Source organism: Rattus norvegicus, chromosome 17, assembly GCF_036323735.1.
Source record: "Rattus norvegicus strain BN/NHsdMcwi chromosome 17, GRCr8, whole genome shotgun sequence".
In the NCBI taxonomy this organism is placed as follows: Eukaryota; Metazoa; Chordata; class Mammalia; order Rodentia; family Muridae; genus Rattus; species Rattus norvegicus.
This window is the reverse complement of record NC_086035.1, coordinates 22,868,561-22,887,550: the sequence shown is the minus strand read 5'-3', so window position 1 is coordinate 22,887,550 and position 18,990 is coordinate 22,868,561. Positions and strand designations below refer to the sequence as shown.

General features: G+C 45.6%; 1 protein-coding gene across 7 annotated transcripts in view; it reads left to right on the top strand.

Moving 5' to 3' along the window:
- Positions 1–18,990, top strand: part of Hivep1 (HIVEP zinc finger 1) — a 129,505-nt gene that overhangs the window by 32,809 nt on the left and 77,706 nt on the right. Inside the window, exon 1 of one of the 7 annotated variants that reach the window (XM_063276029.1) lies at positions 15,914–18,836. The exons of the other annotated variants lie outside the window; for them this stretch is intronic. The gene's annotated coding sequence lies outside the window, so the exon portion shown is untranslated. Of the gene's footprint in view, positions 1–15,913; positions 18,837–18,990 lie in introns of those variants that run through there. 7 annotated transcript variants of the gene reach the window in all.

Here is an 18,990-nt window from a genome sequence, read left to right as displayed (position 1 = left end):
GGTTTGCTGCGAGTAGCTAACAGGAGGGGATGATGCTTGGAGGAACAGGCTCTGGGCAGCGTTTTTGGTCTCCATTGCATCCTAACAACTTAGTGTCAGGTCCTTGGGAGTGAAGTGCATTTCATGGCTAGGATAAAGAGTGTATTGTGTTCAGGTATCTTCAAGGATAGTCTTGGTACCTTGGGACCTTCTTTTTTTATTTTGGAAGTGCTTCGAACATTCAGAAATTAACTGGTCAAGTTTAGTTAACCATTAACTACTAGTAGGGTCTCATAGGGATATGTTGCTTAATTAGCAACCTCGATAGTTGGATGTTGAGCTCTTGACTAACAGTGAGGACGACTGTAACAGTGATGAACTACTACAAAGAGCAGGGTATTCTCAAGTCAGTGAACAGCATGTGAGGGCCATGCTCTAGATCTTGGGTTTTCATTTTTAAGGTTTATTTTTATTTTATGTGTGTGAGTGCTTTGCCTGCATGTATGTTTATACATTACACATGTCTACGAAGGCTAGATGAGGCCTTCGATCAGATCCCCTGGAACTGGAGTTAATAGATCATTGTTAACCTCTATGTAAATGCTAGGAATCAAACCCAGGACCTCTGGAAGAGCCGCTGGTGTTCTTAGCCTCTTGACTCATCTCTCCAGGCCCCTGTCCAGTGCTGTGAAGATTTACTGAGTGAGGTCCTTTGGGCATTAGAGCTCTGCTCTGTAAGTGGATTCCAGACCAATGTATTTCACCCTGTTTGTCTTGATTGTTTCTTGTGGAGGAAATTTAATTATTTAAATTAGATTCTGGCTAATGAGAGAAATTAATGCTAAAGAATCCCCTTTTGTTGGGTAGGATTGTCATGGAAGGCCACAAGCCACAGAAATAGGTAAAATGCGTTTCACCCTTGAAGAGGCAGATTTTTGTAGGATATATTTCCCGGGTAGAAGAATCATGACAGAAGCTCTGCTGGGCTTGGACACTTTGTCCATGTGCAGGGCTTACACAAGTCAGTGGCTGCGCCCTACTTCCAGAGCATGGGATCAAGCCACCCAGAGATACCACAGTAGCATGATGCCCCAAATAGTTCCGTATGGAGAGAAGTTTTCTCCAGTGACCATTACAAAGAAGTCAGTGACTTCCTGATTTTTCTTTTTTCAGTTGTACCTTTTGTGGACTTCCCTGGAAGGAGAAAATACAGCAAAATTGTGGTGGCATCTGTGTTGTCAATAAAGCTTGGATTGTGTTGAACAAAATGATGTAAACGATAGCAAGATTGTGCTTTTTTCTTTTGTAGTTTTATGAAAACAGGTAGAGTAGAACATTCAAAGTGGCTATCTAGTCAGTTTCTTCACTTTATAGTTAAGCAACTTGACTTCAGATCTTGGTGTTTTGAGGGGGTGAGTTGAGGGGTAGCCTCCCAAAGAGGAAGAAAAGGGATTCTTATTTCATTTCCTTAGAAAAGGCCATGGATCTGAGGTCAGTTGGTCTGTGTGCTCTCTGAGCCGCAGATGGCAGCTTCATCTTCTGTGTCTTTGTTTTTGGAAATCTAAATATCCAGAGAGAGTCCAGATTGCTAATTATTGGTTTATGTAAGGATGGGCTGCCATGCACATTGTCCCTTTCTTTGTCTCATGCCAGAGCTCGGTGTGGACTTGATTACACATGGATCATAGGTATAGGGATTTATATTGCAAATATTCCTAGGATCTGTTCCTTGGTAGAACAAAATAATTGTTTTTGATGTCTTTAAAATTACCTCTGTAATTTTGGTATATAATTTTACTTGGTATATTGTTTTACATATATTATTTTATTAATTTATTTTTTATTTGTGTATGTATATGGTGTGCATGCATGAATGTGTACATGCATGGGAAGGCCACAGGGCAGCCTTGGATTCTTGGATGTCCTTCCTTGGCATTTTCTGTTGGGTTTTATGTGTTTGACTTGTTCTTTGAGATTGACTCTCTTGCTGTCTAAAACTTGACCAACAGACTAGTCTGGTTGATCATTGAGCCCAGTGGTCTGACTGTCGTCCTCCTCAGTGCCCCAGTGGTCTGACTGCTCTTCTCCTCAGCGCTGGGGTTGCAAGTCTGTGCCTCTGTCTCTGGGTTTGTTATGTGGATTCTAGGAATAGAACTCGCTCCTCATGCTTGCAAGACAATGACTTCACTGACTTATCTCTCCACCTCTATTACTATTTTTATGCCTTTATTTTCACAGGACAGCATTTTCACATTGTACTTACTGAGGCAAAGCATGCCCACATTGTTAGTTTTAGGAAACACAACTCTTGCCTCCCTTCCATCCTCCCTCTTCCTCCTTCTCTCCGTTTTCCTTTATGTGTGTTCATGTGTGAGTGCAGGCATGCCATGGCATACATGTAGAGGTCACAGGACCTTGGGTATCCCCGTCAGGTCACCTGCCCTGCTTGACACAGAGCCTCTTTGATAGTCAATGTTGCATATGCCAGGGCAGCTTTGCCTGCAAACTTCTAGGGACTCTTCTATGTCTGCCTCCCATCTCGGTATAGGAGCGCTGCAGTTAAAGTGCATACCAGCATGTCTGTCTTTCACGTGGGCCCTGGGATTTGTGCTCATGTTTTCACACATGCGTGATAAGTACTTTCTTCTCTGAGCCCACTTCCCAGTCCACAACTAGCTTCCTGTCTTCTTTTCCTTCCTGTTTATTCTTTGAGAATGTTGTACGATGTATTTTCATCATGGTTACCTCCATCCTCCCAACTCCTTCCAGATCCACCGCCTTCCCCTACCCACTCATATCCCGTCCTTAGTCCATAAGACGAGTCACTGTTAACGGCACCTCTTTCTCGTTACCTGAGCCTCACAGTGTTGTGTTGAACTAGGTAAAAGATGGCGTCTTGCTTGTGTTTGCCTTTAGCTGGCAGTGACCTGCTCGTCCTTGACTTGGAGTGTTACCTGTGAATGGCTTGTGCTGGCCGCCTGCTTTCTCCATGAAGGCGGCTTTCCCACGGTCCCGCTTTACTACAGTTTCAGTCATATTTGTCTATGGCTCTCCCAGCTTGCTCTCTGATTTTATTTATGGGGCATTTTATATCTATATCATCTATGTCTATAGCTATATATGGAGAGAGACAGAGATCAGACTGAGACTGTCCGTATTTTCTTGTCCTAATTGTGAATTCCCTACATACTCTTTTAAAGCTTCTAACTAAAGTTTCTCTTAGTTCTTTTATTGTACATTTTGAAAGAACATCTTGTCTCTGACATCATTAGTTATAATGCTGTATCATATCTTAGCTGTTAGTATTTTCTCCCTCCTTTCAGGGCCATATCAAATTATATATTACATGATGCCTTGAATTTAACATAATGGTTAATTTTAGGTTTAAAATTTCATTTTTTATGCTTAATTTTGTGTATTTTGAAGTAGGTAGATAGAGCCCTTTTGCTAGGAGTGATCACTAAACAGGAGCCAGTCACTGACACAGTTGCCAAGTAGAAATTTCTAGTGTATTAGTTCACTTCTAGATGAGATCCGATTGATCTACTGCGGTGCCAGTGTTACACACAGTAGTCTCTTACGAACATTAAATTCCTAAAGGGATAGACTTGGCTTATCTACTTAGAAATCTCATAATCTTTCCTTTAAGTCTGCTTTTTGATTCCCAAGTTTCAAGTTTCGCCAGCTGTCTTTATAGTTGATTACCTGGGCAGATGCATGTGGCACGCCCGTGGGTACACATGTGCTCACGGGACAGTGTTTCACATTTCCTGGTGGGTCTCAGTTCTGTGAATGGGTTCTCGCCGAACCATGCTGCTTGCTGGGTTATGAATTGCACTTTGGATGTGTTTTGAGAGTGTCCTAGGCTTCCTGGAATTTCTAGTGACTCTGTATTTGTTTCTGAATGCCGGTGCCAATGTAGTGTTTATGTTAACCAGAAATTCCCAGAGCATTGCTTGTCATGTTAACCTATAGGGCAGGTCTCAGGGCCTCTGGAAGAGGAAGGAGGATGAGAACACAGGGCAGGACAGGTGTATTTATCGATGGACAATGGAGTATCCAACAGTAAGCAGTTGTTTTCAGTGGTCCTCGGGAGTCAGGGAGTAGTATCTGATGCACACACTGTGTGTCACCACTAAAGTGATGTCACTAAAGTGAGCAGTGGCCAGGGAGAATGGGGTTTTAGCTTTATGAATAAGAAACTTTATAACGAATATTATCTTGAGCAAATTTATGTGCTTAATGAGCTGACCAATTGTATGATTTCTTTTAAGAAAATATTTTCTAATTTGTAAATAAAGTTAGCTGACTTTCACAAGAGTAGCATTGTGATTAGGGATGTGGTAAGCACAGAAGGGTCCCCTGAGGAGCTTTGCCATTACCCCCATCATGAAAGTCTGCAGTCAGGACCCGAGGAAGTCCTCTGCCTGCCACCCAGTGTCTCTTTGGAACCTCCTGCCTCCTTTGCCTCTGAGCCTTCCCAGAAGCCATGTTTACTCTGCCTCCTTATAGGTTTTGTGTTTATTTTCTGATTCACGGGCTTCTGTGGTTACTTAGATGAGCGGCTGAGAGCAGCGGACTAATGGGATCAGCGGTGTGGTGAGGGGCAGTGTGGATCCTTGTCTCTGCCCCTAACTCTAGTCTTAGACGGTTTTATTTGTACACTACTTGATCAGAAAACTGTTTGTCCTAGTGAGTATGTGGACCCACATAGACCTGTGTTCATAGAAGCCCAAGAGGGTGGAAAGCCAGGCTACTGTGTTCCACCCACAGTGGTAGCTTTGGGAAATCCGGTTAAGCAGAGAGAACACAGAAATTCACGTTTTCTGTTGACATGTCAGAGCCAATGGTTGTGTTTGTATGTTTTATTTAATAGTTCATGGGCTAGGTTTGTTCTTATGGGTGCTGACAGAGTCAAGGGTTGGCCAAGAGGACTAAGACCCCAGTGGGGCACAGTAGGAATGGTGTACCTGAAACTGAAGCAGGTCATTAATTTCTACAGTAAATTTATGTTGTGGAAACTCCTGTTAATGAAGGGCACCCATCTGTGGTAAGGGAATCCTCTGCTAATAGTGAGTATCGAGGAGGGATTGTTAGCTTGGCTGTAGCACGTAAACACCTTTTTATAACACAGCTCAAATCTAATTTATTAACAATTAAAGCCGTGTTATAATTTTAACACTTAGTGCCTGTTAAAATGCTCTCTACCACAATTGGTGGTGCCAACACGCCTAATAAAAGTCTGCTCATATTTCCAGATACTGGGAGGCCTGGCTCTAGGGTTGCCTTCCACATTTATCTGTTTGAAATTGACAGGCAATTTGTATTTGTAGTCCTTGAAGTTTCTTTTTATGAAGTAATGTGACTTTTGGTTGAATGTTATGTATCTTTTATGTAGTGTCCCTCCCTACCAGTTACCAGAGGGAGGCTTTCACAGTTCTCAGTTTTTTTGTGGGGGGAGGGAGGCTTGTCCTCCCCCTCCCATTTAATCCTTCTATGAGCGTCCTGTGACACGTTGGTCCCTACTGTAGTGAGAGTCAAACAGGCCTGCAGGAATCGGGAGCTTTAGGCCTCAGTCACTGGCTGTCAGAAGACGGACAGAGTAGTTCTTGCTGTCCAATCTCCATCACCTACAATTCTTGTCGCTGCTGCACTGCGTGTGTTGGGGACGTACCATGCAGACACTTTGTCATAATTTATAAATCAGTAAGAATGACACACTTGGGATGCCTACAAGGTATCGATTGTAAACTGAAGTGCAGCCTCTACAGCTTCAGGCCCACACAGAGGCACTTTGCCAGGCTGTGGTTAAAGGAATCAGGAAGTTGTACACTTTCCCTGGCAGGTGCAGTAGTGTTTTTGGACGGCATCCTTGGGGACATGGAAGAATCCGAATGTCTAACTTTATGACAAGCTCTGTGCTGGGTGCTGTCACAGGTGCTGCTATCTGGCAGTCCTTAGCATGAGGGGAGTTCAGAGTGGCCCTTGGTAGCCTGTTAACTTGTTCTAGCTCCCATGGCCACAGGATTACTCAGCAGCCTGGCTTGTGACACAAATACATTTCTCTCACGGGGGCCTGCCTCCACCCTCTGTTGGGTGTGGCCGGTTCAGGGAAGGGTGCTTCCCTTGTTTATGTCTTGAAGTGTTGCAGATGGCCAGATGGCAGTGTCCTCTGCACCCTCAGTTGTTAGCAGTCCAGAAACACTTCAGTTTCTCTACCAATCTGGAAAAAACATCATCCCTGTTGTGGGGCTCATGGCATATGTCCATCTAGAGCAGTGGCCTCTTCCTTTAATAAGTGAGCTCTGGGCAGCACCTGGTATTGAACCAGCCCAGAGACCCAAGTTCTAAAGCCCCGTGCGCTTGGCTCACTGCTGTGTGTTTAGCAGTCAGGCTGCTGCCACACAGTTCAGAATAACTGCCCTGACATTGTTTTGCCCTTAGACATCTATGGGTTTTCCTTTAGTTAGGCATCATGGTAGAGCAAATGGGCCTTAATGGAGCTCGAGGCTGGCTGTGGCAGGGTCACTCAGTGTAGTGGAGCTCGAGACTGACTGGCAGGTGTGTGTATATGTGTGTGTCTATGTGGTATGTGCATGCATGCATGTGTGCATGTGTGAGTGTAATGCGGATTGTAGTGTGTAGTGAGCATGTGTTAGTGATCTCAATGTAGGAACTGCTCAGTGCGCTGAGAGGCTTTAGACTGTGGAGTCTGGGAATCCAGAGGAACAGAGCATCTGTGAGTGAAGGTGTGTGTGAGTGTGGGAGGGGCACAGCTTATCCTCCCAGCCTAGTTATGGTTGTAGCATTTGGGTTCAGGACCTTCATTAAGGACATGAGCACTGCTCAATGCGGTGTTGAAATGTAGGCATCGAGCAGAATGCGGACGTGTGAGATCAATGAATTTGCCTTAGGAGGTCATGCTTCTCCTTAAGGTGAAGGTCATGTCGGTCCACACCTTCGTGTTGGCGTCGGCTTTCTTCTCATCCCTCTGAACCAGATCCTCGTTTGTCCCCCTCCTCAGTGCTTACTCTGTCTCAGGTTAGACTGCTGGCTCTCTCAGAGCTTGGGCTCTGAGCTTTTCCTGATGCTAATTCTGCCACAATCCAGCACTTGTTTGAATGACTTCATTTTGAGTTTCTATCGGATGCTTCTCTCCCATTATTCCTAACTGGTGTTGTAAGTAGCAAAGGTTTCCGTCTGTGGCCTCTGAGGATGGATGGTTCTTATGAGTGGGAAGGAGAGGTGGAGGGATGAGTTACACGTAACGTGAAGTTATTAACAGACAAATTCAATGGTGGATTCCTAACCAGTACACTCATTCTTTCTTGAGTTCTTTATTTGGGACTTTAATAACTTTTTTAGTGTGTGATGAAGGAATGCTTCTTTTGGGACGTTCTGCTTCTTTTAGATGTCACCTGTGGAGTTGGAGTTTGACCTGGTTTATAGCATTGAACGAGGGTGGAAAGCCACGAGCTTTTCCCCACAGGAGGCTTGAACCTGGGTGCTGCTGAGCTTACTCCTTGCTGTGCACGAGGTCGGCTGGGTCAGTGCTTGTAGCTAGGACCACACTGTCCACCCCTAAGCTCAGGGTTACTTCATCCAGCGCCCTAGCCAGAGAAAACCATGTCGAGACTCCAGATTTCAACGTGCGTGTTAGGCATCGGCACCCCCACTTGTGAATGCGGAGGGTGAGCACTGATGGCTGTAGAGGTGCAGGTGAAGCCTGGCACTGGTCGCCTCTGTTTCTGGGCTTACTCGGTTCTTGCTCCCCACCTGTCCCCCACCCCACAACTTCTCATCTTACTCTTAGATCTCCCTTTTCTTGGAAGAACAGTTTATTCCTAGGGAGGCCTAGGGTGATGGGTGGACTCATTCACTAATATATTTGAATATTTGGCCATTACTTGTTTATCTGTGTGTTTATGTCACAACTTGACACATAATAAAATTTTCAGGTTTTTTTTTTTTTTTTTTTTTAGAAATAATTAAAAATTTTCACTTTTATAATTCTTTAAGATGTTTCTGGGGTAGAATCTAGAAAGAAAAACACTGCTAAGGAAGCTAGCTTCTGTATTGGGTTTCTTCCCACCAATAAGTATCCATTTAAAATTTATGGTTTATGCTGATTTTTAGAAGTAAATAAGTAAATAAAATTTGAGACAGTCTTCACTATATAGCCTAGACTACTCTGGAACTGACTGATACATACCTCACCTTTAAAAGTGTTAGAATTACACCTGTGTACGTCCACGTTGGCTTTTTTTTTTTTAAATCGTCTTTACTTTGTGTATGTCTGTATATACAAACATATCTGTGTCTATAGGTAAAATATAACTGGGGTCTCTCTCTTTCTCTGTCTGTCTATCTGTCTCTCTGTCAGTGCACACATGCATGCATGTTTTATATTGGATGGAAAGAAAACCTATCTAGCTGCACTTGTGTGCTAGGGTACACACTCAGCCCCTGTTTCTGTCAGGCAGAGCAGAATGGTGGGAAAGGGTGGTACATGACTGGATATCACTAAACTTGTTGAGAGATGGAAGCCTTTCTCGTTAGTTTTTGACGGTTGTAAACCCTTGCTTAGCTGTGCCCCTCCCCCTGTCCCACCACACTTGCCTGCAGCTGCACTGCAGCGGTCCTGGGAGAGAGCCAGCCCCTCCTCGCTCGCTGGCTCGCTGAGGCTTCCTGCAACTGTCCTTTCTTTCATATAAGCTGGCCCAGATGACTGATAGGAGAAAGCGCAGCCTCTGGTTTCAGAATGAGTTCAAGCCCTGTGTGGGGACTTTCCAAAGGAGAGAAGCTGCTTTGAGAGGTGGTTACCCTGTAAGGCAGAGCTCAGCAGCTGGCACATCTGGTGTGAGCCGGCCTCTGGGCTGAGAACAGGGCTTGGAAACTCCTCACACTGGTTTGTGCTTAGCTTTAGATGAAAAAACAATGCTGTTCAGATGGAAATGGAACCGACAGAGTAAGCTCTCCTGGTGTAGGGTCCCAACAGAGGACATGCCTAAGAAGCACAGGAAGTGTGGGGAAGGGCTTCCCATGGCTTCTGTAGCACACATTGATTGCTACCTTTGAATCTTTAAAATATGAACATCTTTTAATAAAACGCCCATTGTATATGAAGTAAGTGCAGTTATCTGATGTCTAAGCCTAGGACATCATTTGCTGAGTTTTAAAAGGTTAGCATTTCTGAAGATGGTGGCAGGTGCTATACTTGTGTGTCTCTTGCGACATCAGTTGTCTCAGGAATCAGAACCACCTTTGAAGTGAACCTAAGACGTCTTTATTGCCAAGAACCAGAAATGAGCCTCGGATTGTCCCAGTGCACGTCCTCACTGTCACCTCAGCTTGCTCCCTCCTCTAGTTCTTTAGCTCAAAACAAGGGATCTTCCCAGGTGAGTCACTTGGTGACCAGCAGCAGCCAGTGCTATGATGCAGCCACTGGTGCTAAAGTGGCTGGGAATGTTGCCCTCACAAAACCCGGGCTCAAAACTGGACCTCATGGGATGGGGTAAGGATCTCATTACCATGTCTTTGAAAAAAATGTGGTTTTTCAATATTAGAAAATCTGTGCACTCCTGTAGCTAGACTGAATGCCTTTATAATTTACAGCTTCGAGGATCTCATTTTAAACTACGTGTGTATGTGTTGTCTGTCTGTGGGTATGTCCATAGGCCGGCAGGTGCCCAAGAGGTAGGAACTGTCAGATGCCCTGGAACTGGATGTACAGATGGATGTGAACCATCTGACATGGTGCTAGGAACCAACCTCAGGTCTTCAACAAGAGTGTTCTGTGCTCTTAGCCACTGAGCCCACCCCACGCTACTCCAACACCCACCCCACAGTTAACTTTCCTCCAGATCAGCAGACTTTGTACAGCTGCTTTAACTCCCAAGTCCTTTAGGTGGGGAACAGAGGCAGTATCTGCAGTGACCTGTTTCCCTTGGTGTTTCAGGACAGAGTGTGTGAGAGACAAGGTGCACAGATCATTACTGAGCTCCTAATGTGGCATGTGGATAGAACTATTTGGTGCTCTGTCTAGCCAAATTGTACTTGTCCTTTAAAAAATTGTATTCTCACTGCCAGTTTCTGGCTCACTGGGGAGTTGGGTTTCCTGTCATTAGGTTTGTGAAAGGTCAGAGCAGCAGCAGCAGCAGCAGCAGCAGCAGCAGCAGCAGCAGCAGCAGCCGCCGCCTCAGACAGATGTGAGCAGTGAGGAAAAGAGGCTCATGGGATGGGAAGCCCCAAGTCCAGTGAGTGCTGACAGAGCATTCAGTGCCTGCCCATCGCCTACTGCAGGACCAGCAGGAGTCCCAAGCCCTCACTAGGCACTGGCTCACAGAGTGAGGACACTCCAAGGGGCTTAGAAAGGGGAGAGTCTTGTCCTGACTATGCCCGGGGAGGCAGCAGGGTGCTGCAGCTGAAGGTTCTGTGTATCTGGAGAGAAAAGAACAATGAGTTTCCCTTTTCAGACCTATCAGCTCCGCTACAATGAGGAAGGCTGTGGGAATGTAGGAGAAACCGATTTGGTGGCCCATGGCTTTCGGTTTCAGCACAAAAGCATTTCGAATGAACATCTTCATACCAGCGCACTACTTGTTGGCTATTTAAGGGCACTATTTTTTTTTCTCTGATGAAGATTCTCACTAGAACGGTAATGTTTCAGCAGGTGTACATTTTCATTAACCTCCATGCAGAATTGTGAGCTTCCAATGGTTAGTACCAGAAAAATGGGTCATCTTGCCTTTTTCTGTTCAAGTAGAGATAACTGCACTCGAAAGCTAATAGCTTTTGTGTTCTCCAGCTCTCAGCAGTGTATAAAAAGTGCCTGCTCTGCATTCATTTACTTTAATCTCTCAATTTTGGTGGCAGTCTGAAGTGCTCTATAGTGTTATACTTGGTCCAGTCATTTGCCTGAGGACCCCGTAAGTAACTAGCTTGACCTGAGGGCTCGTGCTTCAGGAAGAAGAGTATGCTGCCCCTTCCTCTCTCCGTGCACAGAAGAGACTGCACCATGTGCTCGTCTCACTGAAGATTTGGAAGACCATACACTCACAAGAACCAGTCACCGTGATAGCGCAGTAGACGCATCCATACACTCACAAGAACCAGTCACCGTGATAGCGCAGTAGACGCATCCATACACTCACAAGAACCAGTCACCGTGATAGCGCAGTAGACCATGAAGCCACATGTGATCTGCACAAGAGCATCTACACACATTGTCTAGATATGCACACATGTGTGAATGTACAGTGTGCAGCACAGCTGACATGGTGTGTCAGTGACACTTTTGTGGACTGCTATTCCAGTGCTGCGACAGTGGCTGCACTGTGCTGGCTGTCGCATGACCATAGTAACTGCCTGTAACTAGGTGATTGGCTTGATACTGTGGGACCTTTGTTATTTTCCCCCTTTATAGTTAGTTAACAAGCATGATTTACTGAAGTGCAGTTTTTGATTAAAAAAATACCACATTTTTTCCCTTCTTCATTAGGAGTTTGAGTGTTTGGGGCTGGCATGCATTTTGTTGTTGTTTTGTAAATAGTATCTGTCTTGTATAATGTCAAGGAAAAATTACCACCTTAAATACTGGATTTAAGAATGTGGTTTTTGCCTTGGCAGAGCTGGGGTAGAAGCAAGACCTTCTGTATTACAGGCTGGGCTGTGGTGCTGGCTGCATCTGCAGGTGTATTACAGGCTGGGCTGTGGTGCTGGCTGCATCTGCAGGTGTATTACAAGCTGGGCTGTGGTGCTGGCTGCATCTGCAGGTGTATTACAGGCTGGGCTGTGGTGCTGGCTGCATCTCCAGGTGAATTACAGGCTGGGCTGTGGTACTGGCTGCATCTCCAGGTGTATTACAGGCTGGGCTGTGGTACTGGCTGCATCTGCAGGTGTATTACAGGCTGGGCTGTGGTACTGGCTGCATCTGCAGGTGTATTACAGGCTGGGCTGTGGTACTGGCTGCATCTGCAGGTGTATTACAGGCTGGGCTGTGGTACTGGCTGCATCTGCAGGTGTATTACAGGCTGGGCTGTGGTACTGGCTGCATCTGCAGGTGTATTACAGGCTGGGCTGTGGTACTGGCTGCATCTGCAGGTGTATTACAGGCTGGGCTGTGGTACTGGCTGCATCTCCAGGTGAATTACAGGCTGGGCTGTGGTACTGGCTGCATCTGCAGGTGTATTACAGGCTGGGCTGTGGTGCTGGCTGCATCTCCAGGTGTATTACAGGCTGGGCTGTGGTACTGGCTGCATCTCCAGGTGTATTACAGGCTGGGCTGTGGTACTGGCTGCATCTGCAGGTGTATTACAGGCTGGGCTGTGGTACTGGCTGCATCTGTAGGTGTATTACAGGCTGGGCTGTGGTACTGGCTGCATCTGCAGGTGTATTACAGGCTGGGCTGTGGTACTGGCTGCATCTCCAGGTGAATTACAGGCTGGGCTGTGGTACTGGCTGCATCTGCAGGTGTATTACAGGCTGGGCTGTGGTACTGGCTGCATCTCCAGGTGTATTACAGGCTGGGCTGTGGTACTGGCTGCATCTGCAGGTGTATTACAGGCTGGGCTGTGGTACTGGCTGCATCTGCAGGTGTATTACAGGCTGGGCTGTGGTACTGGCTGCATCTGCAGGTGTATTACAGGCTGGGCTGTGGTACTGGCTGCATCTGCAGGTGTATTACAGGCTGGGCTGTGGTACTGGCTGCATCTCCAGGTGAATTACAGGCTGGGCTGTGGTACTGGCTGCATCTGCAGGTGTATTACAGGCTGGGCTGTGGTGCTGGCTGCATCTCCAGGTGTATTACAGGCTGGGCTGTGGTACTGGCTGCATCTCCAGGTGTATTACAGGCTGGGCTGTGGTACTGGCTGCATCTGCAGGTGTATTACAGGCTGGGCTGTGGTACTGGCTGCATCTCCAGGTGTATTACAGGCTGGGCTGTGGTACTGGCTGCATCTCCAGGTGTATTACAGGCTGGGCTGTGGTACTGGCTGCATCTCCAGGTGTATTACAGGCTGGGCTGTGGTACTGGCTGCATCTCCAGGTGTATTACAGGCTGGGCTGTGGTACTGGCTGCATCTCCAGGTGTATTACAGGCTGGGCTGTGGTACTGGCTGCATCTGCAGGTGTATTACAGGCTGGGCTGTGGTGCTGGCTGCATCTGCAGGTGTATTACAGGCTGGGCTGTGGTGCTGGCTGCATCTGCAGGTGTATTACAGGCTGGGCTGTGGTGCTGGCTGCATCTCCAGGTGTATTACAGGCTGGGCTGTGGTACTGGCTGCATCTCCAGGTGTATTACAGGCTGGGCTGTGGTACTGGCTGCATCTCCAGGTGAATTACAGGCTGGGCTGTGGTGCTGGCTGCATCTCCAGGTGTATTACAGGCTGGGCTGTGGTGCTGGCTGCATCTCCAGGTGAACATTTCCCTTACCCACCTCCATCTTCATGTTTAACTCACACTTCGTGGTCCTGGCTCCATGTTAGGGCTGCTCTGTAGGGCGGGATGGGGATTTCTGCAGTGTTGCTGCCTCCTAGGAGGCTGTGATATTTGATAATTATATCAATCATTATAAAACCATATTTATAGTGAACATTGATAACCAAAGGAACAGTGTACTATGGGATATCTAGTGAATGAATCTGTAAAGACAAGAAACTTATCATTAGAATAATTGTTTTTCAGCTAGAGAGATGGCAGTTGGTTAAGTACCCGTCAAGCACCCATGCAAAAGAACAGGAATGATGAGCAGGCGGTCAGTCAGGCAGAGCTCTGGAGCTCATTGGCCAGTCAGCCTAGGCAGCTGCTGAGCTACTGGTTCAGGGAGAGAGCTTACCTCAGACGATAAGATAGAGAGCTGTAGAGGATACATTGTCTCTGGTGTCCACATGCACAGAGGTACAGTGCGAGCACGCGCGCGCGCGCGCGCACACACACACACACACACACACACACAACACACACAGGCACACTAGAATTCTTTGATAGTAAAATTTATTCTTTATTCACTTACTTAAAAATAACATTGTCTCTTTGTATGCTCCAGTAGGTCTCAAACTCACTGTCCTGCTAGCTCAGCCTCAGAAGTGCTGGGATTGTTAAAGTAGAAATCTCAGTGTTGTTATCTGAGGAGTTGCCACAAATCAGAAGGCACAGCATGAAAGTCTGTCTGTCTGTCTGTCTGTCTGTCTGCCTGCCTGCCTGCCTATCTTATCTTATCTTATCTTATCTATCTATCTATCTATCTATCTATCTATCTATCTATCTACTTTCTTTCTATCTATCTATCTATCTATCTATCTATCTATCTATCTATCTATCTATCTATCTATCTATCATCGATCAAAAAACATGTAGTGAGTAGGGCTGGAGAGATGGCTCAGAAGTTAATAGACCTGGATTCTATTCCGAGCACCCACATGGCTGCTCACAGCCATCTGTAACTCCAGTCCTAGGGAATCTGACGCCCTCTTCTGGCCTCCGCAGGTGCTACATGTGCAGGGTGCATAGACGTGCATACGGACAAAGCACCCATGCACATAAAAATAAAATGAAAAACTAATATGTAATATGAAGGACAAAAAAATCTCTAGTCCTTTGTTTGAATATTTGTTTTCTGGACTGGACTTGAGTTGTTTCTGATAGTGTCCTAGACTTGAGGAAAGAGATTTTACTGCAATAATTGCAAGACTTTTCTGTGCTTACAAAACAAGTTAGCCAAAATTAGCAAAATGGCTGAAGCCAATATATAAAGCTCAAGACAAGACAAGAATCCTCCAAGCCACTGCTGTTCATAAGGTGGCGCAGCAAGGATCAGTCATGCTCTGTGGAGCAGTCTTGTCTGGCACCTTTGGTTACACAGCTGATTGCCGAAGCCTCATGTGGATCAGAAGACTGGGCAGTTGTTCCGGGAGGTTAGATGAAACTTGGAGCAGTTTCAGGAATGTGTTCCCCAATGCAACTGGGTGGGTCAATGTCCCTGTGACCCCGTGTTTTATTATATACAAAAACAAGGACAGGCATACACATATACACACTCACTCACACTCACATCCTTTTTGAAGAGAACATGAAAGTAGGAGGGGAGGGACCTGGGAACATGGAGGGTGACAGTAAAGTAGGAATTTGATCAACATAAAACATAATCTTATTTGCAAGGGAGACAAATTAAAGAAGAAATTTGAATGCACGTGGCTGCCTGGAGGGAGCCACTGTGAAATGGCTTCATACTGTGTGAATCCATTGTGGCACTTAAGAACCAGTAACCTATGGGGACAGCAAACAGGTCAGGCTGTGGAGAGTGGGAGAGACATGGTGGTGCACAGAGGGTGTTAGGGTGGTGTGAGGCTGTTCTCTATGCTGGGTACCAATATTGTATAAGTGCTAGTGTATTAGACCCCTGGTTACAATCCAAGATTACATCAGGAGTTCTGGGTTTGGGGATGGTGACACTTCAGCTTAGGCTCTTTGAGTGGCAGATGATCCACTGTGGGGCTGCATGTCTAGATTCTGACATTGGAAGCAGTGCTGGTGGTATGGGTGTGCATAAGAACTCTACTTTCCAAACAGATTCTGCTGACAGTCTGAGACTGCTCTAAAAACCAAGGTTATTCATACTTTGATGAGTTTTTGACTTCTGGACTGGGATCCTCAGCACAAATGGAGTAATACAAGTGCTGACTTTAGGGGATGCTCTTGTACTCCACAATCACTCAGTGGGCACAGTTGATGTCCTGACACATTCTTCCTGTAGTTCTGGAAGGGATTTGCCCTGACCTACTAGGTGTTTTCCTCGGAGTAAGTTGGGACTTCCTACCATTGTCTTGCTTTGCAAGACTGTGTCTGTGCAGTGAGTACATGTGGTAGATGGATATTTTTCTAATGTCAAGCCACCCTTAGCTGTAAGTGATATTTTAACCATTATATATATTTTAATTAAGTCTATGAATGTAGCTGTTTTTTATAATTAATAAAACACTCATAGATTTAAAAATATTAATTTTATGTAATTTTTATTGATTTGTCTCCCAAATCAGCAGAGTTTCTGTCACTTGGAAGACAAGGATTCATTGCTAAATAGAGACCTTTTCATATGAGCTGATTGGCAGTCCACCTGTCTTTAACAAACAAGTCCTCTATCTACCACATAGTCTGTGGTCTAGGAGATAGGGTTGTGTCTCACAATCCAACAGGAAAGAACAAGAGGTTATCTCAAGTTTTCTTCTTTTTCTGTCGTCAAAGGTGTGCAGGTAACAGGTCCACAGGACAGACAGTCTGCTGCCTCTATGTCCGTGGTGGGCTTGCTGCCCTGGGTACTCTGATTAGTAGCAGATTGTTCAGGGTGCTCCTCTGTTGAGTATTTGGGAAGACAGCTCCTTCTGAGTTGATTAGAGCGATGAATAGAAATGTGAATTTGGGGCAGGGAGGAGGAATGAGAGGAGTAACTGTATTTCTTCAGAACCCTTCTTAACAATCAGTAGTAAAATGTGATAAATACTGAATTTAAAGTTTCTAAGTTCCTGAAGCCAGCATGTTGAATTGTCCCATCTCTTTGGTACACACACACACACACACACACACACACACACACACACACACACGTACTCAAGCTATAAGGAATCTTTGAAGCCAGACAGTTTACAACTTTTTCAAACTTTGCCTTTGTGCCTTCAAGGATCAAATCCATAGAATCAAAATATGAGGTCATGAAAATGCCACAGATGTTAAGGCTGCGGCCTGACAGCATAGGCCAGTGCTTGTACTGCCAGAGACTCAGGAAATGTGCACAGCTTATCTATGTTAGCATATGAATACAGTATTTAGTGGGGACACTGAAAGTGTAGTTTTCTTAAATAGCATTCGCTCAGTCAGTTATGTGTTTAGAAAAATGGACACACTCCAGAGAAGGTTTCAAAAGCATATGATGATGTCAGTTCTGTTGCAGGGCCACCCTGAGTTGCCTGTCTCTTTTGAAGTTGACTCACAAATAAAATTCTAGAACTATTGATCTTATAGTTGAAAGGAAGGCTGTAAACCATTCACTTTAGATTTTTGGCATTTCTAATGGTAGCGTTATCTATGAGTAGAATCTAGTTGCTGCTCTTATAATCTAACATGGAAGACAGTGCCTGAGCAAATGCGTGTTTCTGAGAATGAGGTTCTGGAAATAGAGCCCTTGGAATCTGTGTGCACCACAGGCTGGGCACGCGGGGCAGTCCCTCCACCTCCCTGAGGAGGTGCTGCTGGGATGGTGAATGGCCGGCCACACTGAGATGCTTCCTGGGTGCATGTGCTCTGTGTGCTGCTGGCGGCTGTGTCAAATACATCCTGCCTCAGCCTTAGCTGAGGGGCATGTGGCAGGAGCTGGGGTATTGGAAGCAGAGCAGTTAGGAATTTAAGTGGGTTTTGATCCGAGTGTGTCACTGTGTTATCTGACCTGAGGTGCGCCTGCTCTAGACCAGGGTAAAGGTCTTTCCTCATGATACACCAGTGTCCTTCAGTTCCCTCGCTGTTCTGCTTTGAACTGGAACTTTCGAACACTGATAGCCTTCCCTTTGTTCCCTGCATCCTGCTCTGTCTCCAGGCTGGGCACACCTTGCTTTGTGTTTCTCGATTCTGCCCTGGCCTGCTGTCCTGCTGAGCGCTGGTAGGCCAAGCTGCACTTGGCTACTTGAGATGCATCTTCTTGTCCCCTCTATCTGTCCCCAGGCATCAGAGTGCCCAGCACACTGATAGGACTTAATAAATGCTTGTGGAATAAGTAAATGAAGGTTTTGTTTTTCATTTTATTTTTATAGATTGTATGTGTGTATGTGTATGCAAATGAAGTATTCGGTGATTGATTTCTGTGTATTCCAACTTGTGTTCTCTTAGGAAAATATGTTTTAGAGGTTATTAAAACCACTATTTAAGGTTGCCTCATCCTTTTTCAGTTACATCCTTATTTTCAAACAACCAGATATTTAATAATAATGTACAGAAATTTATATTTTTGTTGTAATATGTGGATTAAAACACATTCTAATGTGACTACTAGATGCCCATCCGTTATTAATGTGATGTGTGTTTGGGACCCTGCCACTGTGATTCTATAGCCATACAAAGCAGACACCAGTGTTACCTCTTTAAATACATATCCAAGACTCGAACTTAAACAGCTTAAATACAAAGTGTTAAAGCTGAAGGGGTTTCTGATCATTTGTCATTCCTGTGCGATTCTTACTAGATAACTGACTAGTTATTTTAAAAAGCAATTAAAAATAACGTGACTTTTCTAAATAAATGCCAAGCTCCAAAGGAGGCTGTGTGTATTGGATACGGTTGGTTTGGGGTCATTGTAATGGATGGTCAAGGGCCATCCATTGTTTCCTTCTCTGTAGCCAAATTGCTGGCTTTCTAATCTTAAAGGACTCTTATCTGGGAGCCCAGATACGTAGGGTCTTGCTGAGATACTGAATTGGGAATCAGGACTCAGCAGAACACAGTCGTCTTTAGATCTCATATCAGGTTACGTAAGAGGTCAGACAAATGGATTTTTAATTCTAATTTTCCGAAGTTCACAAAGGTGTTGTAAAACACAGACGGAGGAGTGCGCGGCTGTTACTTTAAGAAGGAAATGAAGTCTGGAGGGAAGGCGGCTGTTGTGACTGCTGACATCTGTGGCCTCCTTTCATTTGCGTAAGAGGTGGACTGGCTTCTCTGTGGCTGCGGTTGCCATGGAGAGGTAGTGGGGGAGGACTCCCAGGACTGCAGCCTGCCAGCCAGTGAGCCACAGAGCTGCTTCTAAGAGTGACTTGAAGGGCTGGGAGCTCAGGTGTGTCAGCACACAGATAATGAGGATGGCTGCCCTGCCAAGGCTGGTAACGTGACTGTGCACATACCCTGGGTGTGATGTGTGGGCAGCTGCCTGAGGTTCGCTATGTGAATGGAGAAGACTGTGCTGTTGTGTGTTCCCCTCCTTTCATGTGATTTTTCTCCACTTGATTCTAGTTGATGAAGAGCTTAAACAGTTAA